This window comes from Rhinolophus hipposideros (assembly GCF_964194185.1).
Source record: "Rhinolophus hipposideros genome assembly, chromosome: 19".
Taxonomy (NCBI): domain Eukaryota; kingdom Metazoa; phylum Chordata; class Mammalia; order Chiroptera; family Rhinolophidae; genus Rhinolophus; species Rhinolophus hipposideros.
This window is the reverse complement of record NC_138065.1, coordinates 11,842,973-11,851,439: the sequence shown is the minus strand read 5'-3', so window position 1 is coordinate 11,851,439 and position 8,467 is coordinate 11,842,973. Positions and strand designations below refer to the sequence as shown.

At 44.3% G+C, this 8,467-nt stretch overlaps 1 pseudogene across 1 annotated transcript; it reads left to right on the top strand.

Annotated features, from left to right (window-relative positions):
* The first annotated feature begins 7,243 nt into the window (after positions 1-7,243).
* Positions 7,244-7,633, top strand: LOC308487815 (large ribosomal subunit protein eL28-like; annotated as a pseudogene). The gene has a single exon. The product of its transcript is annotated as a large ribosomal subunit protein eL28-like (transcript).
* Positions 7,634-8,467: the final 834 nt, after the last annotated feature.

Sequence of the window (8,467 nt, the reverse complement as noted above, 5' to 3'; positions counted from 1 at the left end):
TCCTTCGCATACTCTTGGTCCTCCTCCTGAATTTGATATGAAGCTATACAAAGCCTCTGTGAACCAAAGCCTGGGTCAGGTGAGGACTCACGAAACTCCCCTACTGAGACTCCAACACTGAAGGTTAACAAGCCAGTTCCCCAGTTCCTTGCAACAAAGGTCCCCGGGGAGGATAAACATCAGAGTTCAAGAACCCAACAGGTCCGGGGTGAGAGAGAAGATGTCCCTTCAGGTAGCCCACCTCCTTCACCAGCTGGTGGGTGCTCTCTACCAAACTCTGCTTTCTGGTGATTCCCAAATTAGTCTAAGCCTGAATCCAATGAAAAACCAGCCCCCCCCCACGTCCCTGCCCCCCAAAGCCTGGCGACATAGAGGCCAGGCAGCCTCAGTTTTCTAACTGCTCTGCAGAGCCTGGGGATACTGAGGACACAGCCCACCCGTGGAGAGGAGAAGGGACAGGCCACTGGAGCAACAAGCTCCAACAGGAGGACTTCACTTTTAGCTGCTTTATACACGGTGCTTCTGCATGTGATTTCATTTCAAGAAAGGGTTTTGCTGCTAAAAATAATTTGAAAACCATTGAATTAGATGACCTCTTACAAGCCCCATTCCGTCCAGAAGCTTCTGATTTCTCTGACTTCAGTAGTACAGAAACAAAATGTACTCTGAGCTAGACAAGGGCTCTATTTTCTGCTCTTACCTCTCACTTTAAGAAGAAATGCAATCTGTCTATCTGTCTGTCTGTCTGTCTTTCTAAGATCCGGCGTCTAGCTAAGATGATACATATGGGTATGGAGAGAGATGGATAACTGTATTTATCTTGCTCTGTCTGTCTCCTTCCATCTCGCCCTCTCAGTGTCTCTATAACTCTCTGTGTGTCTCTCTCTTGCTGCTGCCCAATAAAGATTTAGAGGCTGGCTCCAGCAACTGAAAAGGGTGGTATTAATTCCAAGCTTGTTTCCAAACACCACAGAGGCCTGCTCAGGTTAATTAGTTGTGCAGGCTTTTCTTCAAGTGAGCAAGCCGGCGGGCTTTTTTACAGCTCTGTCACTGCAGCTATTTGTTCATTTTCTGTTTTATTTGGAAATACATTTATCTGACAATAAATAACATCCACTGTGACTAGGGATAATAAAGTCAGTGAGCAGCCCCTCCAGGAGTTTGGGGGTCACAGTCAGAAAGCTTCAAGGCCCGGTCCCCCTACCCCAAGAGGCACTTCCAGGCATTTTGTGTGTGTGTGGGAGGGGGGGTAGAGAGGATGTGGGAGAGGCCAGTGGGAGGGGCTAGAGGAAGACACAGGACCAAGCTGAAAGTGGAGAAAGGCAAGCCCCCCTCATGAGCAGAGCCCACAGCAAGGGGACAGGATCCTGGGTCTCAGGTGAAGGGCATTGAGGATGAACCTGCAGCATGAGAGAATGGAGGCAGACAATTCAGGTCTAGGCCCCCTTTTATTGCATCTCAGCTGGGACCTCAGGCAAGTCTCTAGCTTCTGTGCCTGTTTCCTCACCCATACACTCAGAATGCTAATAGCACCTTTCTACTTAGAGTGAGTTACAAATATCTAGGGAACAATGGCAGGAAACGTACTATGCAAACAATGGAGATTCTCAGTTTTCAGATGGAAAGAATCGTTCAGGTGGGCTATCCTACAATATGTGGGCAGGACCCCAAGCCTCCCTGGGGAGAAAATGGTCCAAACATGACAGAGAAGGGGTGTGACGAGGGAGCTTCAGCCTTCTTTCTGTCCAGTGGATCTGTGCTGATGACATCAACGTGGTCACACAGTTTAGCCCATTTACAAGGTGACCACCATCTCACCATGGCTAGTTCAGCTCTTGGACAAGCCCCAACTGGGCAGATTCTATTAATCCCAACAAAAAATTATCATGGTAGTTCACACTGATCTCCAGGTACTTCCTTAGGGCTCAAGGGATGACAGAGGGGGACAGGTGAGGGGACAGAGGGACCACAGGATACAACCAAGTAGGCAGAAGAGAATATTGGTAGTGGGCATGACCTTGGGATTCAGGCTTGCCGGTGTATGTCATGTTTCAGCCAGGAGATGGTGGAAGCGGGGCGCCCACTGCAGTTGCCCACCCAGCAGGATGTGAAGGAACGTGGTGCAGCTTGAGTGGAGAGAAGATGGGAGCAGCTCTCCCATCCCAGCTCTGTGTGGCCTTTGGGGGCCAGTCATCCCAGAAGGCTCTGTGGCTCCATGAGGAGATTCACAGAAGTCAACTCAAGGGCAGGAGCCAAAGGTTTACCCAGGTTGCTGCTGAATTAGAAGTTGGAAGCCAGATAATGGAGTTGTTGGGAGCCTGTACCACTGGTGGCACCAAAGGGTGGTGCTGGGGTGCGGGGTGGGGGTCAGTGATGGAGGAAGGGAGGAAGCCGGGGTGAAATCTCTAGCATGTAACAGACAGGAGATACCTCCTCTGTTCTCATAAGTCTTTTTTTGTAGTTATTATTAAACTTTTTTAAAAAATACTTATTTTAAGTGTGTTTTTCCAGGACCCATCAGCTCCAAGTCAAATAGTTGTTTCAATCTAGTTGTGGAGGGCGCAGCTCACAGTGGCCCCCGTAGGGATCGAACCAGCAACCTTGTTGTTAAGAGCACTGCGCTCTAACCAACTGAGCTAACCGGCTGCCCGCCTCAGACGTCTTTTAAAGAAGCCTCTTATGCCCATCCCTTCCCCCAGCCTCAAACAGAAATGCTAAGGCCTCAAAGGAGTGGGAGATAAGGTGCCATCAAGCCAGGGGCCACTTCCCTTTCACTGCCATGGCCCAGCTCTAACTCGTGCTGGAGGAAAGGGAGGAGAAGAGCTCTGAATCAAGTTTGCAATGACAATTTTTTAAAATGTAAAAGATTGGGTCCTAATTACTGGAATGAGACTGTTCTAGAAACTGAAAGTAGCTGGAAAGTTATGGAACCACATCAAGATGTCATTAAGGGAGCTGCTCCCCAGCAGGAAAGAGAGATCTGGCATGATACAGCGGGGGCAGTTACTGGAAGAAATAAAACTGTTTTATGTTTATACTCCAACGAGTTGAGACTCCTCCGTAAAATGTGCCCATTTACGTGCACACTGGCCCTCGGAGACCTGTGTCCCTCTGGTTGGAGGACCCGGATGACGGATAATCACTCACAGGATGGGTCCTCCTCTTTGCCATTCAGGCACTATCTCACCTCCCAGGGAAGAGACAGAATCTAAGTGAAGGAGAGGGATCTGTCCTCGGGCTTCTAAAGAGACACTTAGAAAGAGGAACACGATGGTTTCTTCTTACAGGAATCATCAGTGGAATGTGTATGCAGGCAGCTGAAAGAGATGGTGCAATTTGCTTACTTCTAGTCTATTCCAGGAAGCATTACCCCATCTCATCCTAACATCAGCCAGTGGTCCCCGCCTGCGGGGGGGGAAAGGGGGCAACAGCTATGGAGGTCTTTGAGTCTCCCTGAGAAAGACAGAAGGAGAACAAGTTAGGGACACTACAGGCCCTCCTAGGAGGCAGCATATCCAGAGGATCAGGAAACTGCCATAGGAAACTTGATCCCCTCGTGGAAAGTGAGAGGAAATGAAATTTATAAAGAACAGGGTGGGAGCTGGTTCTTGGAACAGGATCTTACCTTGGCTCCTTTCCACTTGGGGGAAAGGGAGGAACGTAATTGAACGCCTGTTCATTCTCCTCTTATGTAATCCTCCTACAACCCTGTAAGAAAGGCCTTCTCTCCATTTTGCAGATGAGAAAACTGAATCAGGTGTTTGCCTAAGGTCACATGTGGCTGAGATTTGAACCTCAGGTCTGCCTGCATGGCCTGCATGGAACTTTACTGTTTATATTGCTGCCCTGCTGCTAAGAGTGTTGGGCCTTCTTCAGGGACCCATCCGCTTTGGAGCCACACCATGCTTTTCTCAGGGGTGACCCACAGCCAACAGCTGAGCAAGACAGTGGCACGTGGGCCTAGCCCTTTTCTCCCAACACGGAACTCCTCTAACAAGCAATTTCGCCCAGCGCATGCCCCTTGGACTGGCAGAGGCTGTCAGTGCATCACAGGCCGAGACCTCCTCCTGGTCAATCCCACTTCCTCCCTTTTCCTTCCACAGGTGTTACACCCCTTTTGTACTCCTAACTCCATCTCAGCAGCTGGATCCCAGAGAACCCACTTGGGGCTCCCAAGAGTGGGACTCCAAAGCTCCTGCTCATTCTGACACTTTCTCCTCGCTCCCACTCACCCTTGAGATAACATTACTACAGGTCAGAGGGTGGCTTTGTCTTACTAGTCGTGGCTTCTACTAAGTAGTTGTGGCTTCACCCCTTCCAGAGGAAAGCTGCTAAAGGTCTAAGGATTAAAGGCATTCCCAAACAGTTAGTTATTCTTGACTATCCGTTGCTCAATGCTCAAAGGCAATGGCTAACATTCAACCACACTTGGAAGTCTAACGTCCAAGTAAAAGTCATCCTCACTTTCTTCTTTTCCCCACAATGTCAATTTTAACCCTTCAATTGCCATAACATGAAACTGAGGGAGAGTTTCAGTATATGCTGTGCTCGATGGGAATATTTCACGATTCCTATGTTTAACTTTAAAAGCAAACAAGAAAAAAAAGAAAAAATACATAAATTGTACGTCATCCAAATTAAAAACTTTAAAGCATACAACCCAATTAAAAAATGGGCAAAGGACTTGAGGAGACATTTTTCTAAAAAGGACATACAGAAGGCAAGAAGACATATGTAGAAATGCTCAACCTCACTAACCATCAGAGAAACGCAAATAAAAACCACAATGAGATACCACTTCACCCCAGTCAAAATGGCTATCATCAATAAATCAACAAACAACAAATGCTGGCGCGGATGTGGAGAAAAGGGAACGCTAGTGCACTGTTGGTGGGATTGCAGATTAGTGCAGTCTCTATGGAAAACAGTATGGAGGTATCTCAGGAATCTGAAAATGGAACTACCCTATGATCCAGTAATTCCACTCCTAGGCATCTACCCGGAGAAATCCAAAACTCCAATTCAAAAATCTGTATGCACTCCTATGTTTATTGCAGCACTTTACACAATAGCCAAGATATGGAAACAACCGAAATGCCCATCGGTAGATGACTGGATTAAGAAGCTGTGGTACATTTATACAATGGAGTATTACGCAGCCATAAGAAGAAAGAAATCTTATCATTTGCAACAACATGGATGGATCTAGAGAACATTATGTTAAGTGAAATAAGTCAGAAAGAGAAAGACAAGTACCATATGATCTCACTTATATGCGGAATCTAAAGAAAAGAATAAGTGAATGAACTAATCAGAAACAGTTTTGGGGACAAAAAGGAAAAAACCGAGCGTTGTTAGATGGGTGCGGGCGAGGGGGATAAGGGGAAAGGTGAAGGGATTAGGAAGCAACTGGTAACTACAAGATGGCCTCAGGGTTTTTGAAAATTAATTTGGGGAACGTATTCAATAATGTTGTAAAGATTTTGTTGGGTATCCGATGGACATGCGTCCTATTTGGGAGACCACCTCAGGGATACTGTGGATGCCTGATCATGGCATTGTACACCAGAAGCTAAACATTAATGAATGCCAACTATAATTTTATATATATAATGTGATGGCTCGGTGTGAGGTCGGACGGATAGTGGATGGGGGGTGGGGGGTTCACAGTGTGAGGGATATAAATGATGAACGTCTAAGTATTACCTTGTTCTGTATACCTGAAACTAATAAATTAAGATAAATAAATAAATAAATAAATAAATAAATAAATAAATAAAATTTTAAAGCACAGATAATATTTCCTAATTCGGTCTATGAGACCAGCATTATCCTAGTACCAAAATTAGACAAAGATATTACAAAAAAACAACAGACCAATATCTCTTATAAACATAGACGGAAAATTCTCAACAAAATATTAGCAAACCAAATCCATGCACAAAAAGAATTATACACCATGACCAAGTGGGATTTATCCAGGTATGCAAAGTTGATTCAACATTTGAAAATCAACTAATGCAATCCATCGAATCAACAAGCTAAAAAAGAAAAATCACCTGATCATATCAATAGATGCAGAAAAAGCATTTGACAAACTCTAATGTCGATCCATGATGAAAATTCTCAGTAAACTAGGAATAGAGAGGAATTTTCTCAATTTGATAAAGAATATCTACAAAAACCTACAGCTAACAACATACTTAATGGTGAGAAATTTGAACCTTCCCCATTAAGATCAGGAACAAAGTAAGGATGTCCCCTCTCACCATTGCTTTTCAACACTGTAGGGGAAGTACTAGTTAACGCAATAAAACAAGGAAAGGCGGGGAAATGGTATACAGATAGGGAAAAAAGAAATAAAACAATCTTTGTTCATAGATGGAATGATCATCTGTATAAAATTTTAAAGAATTGACCGAAAAAAAGTCCTGGAGCTAACAAGTGATTATAGCAAGGCTGCAGAATACAAGGTTAATATACAAAAGTCAGTTGCTTTCCTATGAGCAGTGAACAAGCAGAATTTGAAATTAAAAATAAAATACCATTTGCACTAGCATCCCCTAAAAATGCAATACTTATGTATAAATCTAACAAAATATGTATGAGATCTATATGAGAAAAACTACAAAACTCTGATGAAAGAAATCAATGAAGAACCTAATAAATGGAGAGATATTCCATGTCCATGTGAAAGAAGACTCGATAATGTCAAGATGTCAGTTCTTCCCAAGTTGATCTATAGATTCAATGCAGTCCCAATCAAAATCCTAGCACATAATTTTGTAGGTGTTGACAAGCAAAGGTTAGATGGAGAGGCAAAAGACCCAGACTAGCCAACACAATACTAAAGGAGAAGAACAAAGTCAGAGAACTGACATTACTTGACTTCAGAACTTCTATCAAGTTACAGTAATCAGGACAGTATGGTGTTGGCAGAAAATCAGATAAATCAATGAAACACAATAGAGAATTCAGAAATGGATCCACATAAATATAGTCAACTCATCTTTCATAAAGGCAATACAAGGGAGCAAATGGAGCAAATATAGTCTTTCTGACAAATGATGCTGAAATAATTAGACATCCACATGCAAAAAAATAATAATCTAGATACAGAACTTATACCTGTCACAAAAATTAACATAAAATGGATCATAGACCCAAATGTAAAACATAAAATTATAAAACTCCTATAAGAGTCTCTCTGTCTCTGGCTGCCACAGAAAGAAGAGCTATTGCCATGTCCACGCATCTGCAATGAATGGTCACGTACAACTGTTTCAGCTTCCTGATCAAAAGGAACAAGCAGATATACAGCACTGAGCCCAATAATCTGAAGGCCCACAACTCCTTCCGCCCCAAGGGGCTGATTCACCGAAAGACGGTGGGCGCGGAGCCAACAGCTGATGGCAAAGGTGTGGTGGTCGTCATGATGCCGAGATCCAGCCAGCGAAAACTGGCCACCTTGTATGTGTGGACCACCCTCAGCAGCAGCCAGCACATGATCTGCAAGAACAAGTACCGCCTGGACCTGTGCATGGCCGCCATCCACACAGACGGCGCCATCTTGTGTAGTCAGAAGCCCCTGACACCGAAGAGGAAGCGGACTTGCCCCACCAAGAGCTCCTGAGCAAACCTCCCCCAAAGCAATAAAGCATAAAGCATCAGCCAACTTCTCCAACAACAACAACAAAAACTCCTAGAAGATAACATGGGAGAAAACCTAGATGCCAATGGATATGACTATGATTTTTCGGTTACAACACAGAAGACATGATCCATGAAAGAAACAATTTATAAGCAGGACTTCATTCAAACTTGAAGCCTTCCCTGTGAAAGACAATGTCAGAAGAATAACACTGTCTTTTCCTACAGAGGAGTTCCAAGATGGCAGAGTAAATAAATGCTGTGCTTGCCTCGTCCCATGAACATATCAAAATTACAACTAAATTACAGAACAATTAACCTGGAAAACCATCTGAAGTCTAGTTAACAGAAGTTTTATAACTAAGGATATATATATATATATATATATATACATATATATATATATATATATATATATATATATATATATGCCACATCAAGACTAGTAGGAGTGACAGAGATGCAAAAAGGCTGGTCCCACACCCACATGTGGCAGTTGAAAATCAAGAGAGCTCTCTCAGCCACAGTGGTTCCCCACAAAGGAGTGAGGGACTGCAGCCCTTCAAACCAGGCTCCCCAACCCGAGAAGAGGAACCCTCACAACTTCTGGCTGTGAAAAAAAGTGGGGATTCTGATCATCCAAGGAGGACAGAAGGCTGCGAGGAAACCCAGACATCCTCTTAAAGGGCCCTCTCAGGCACTTACCCTGGGCTCTGGCAGAGACATGGTGACTCTTGGGGTATCGCAGACATATGGGGAGAGACTGAACTATGTAACTTCAGGGTGAGGACTGGAGGGACAGTCCCCATTTTCCCTG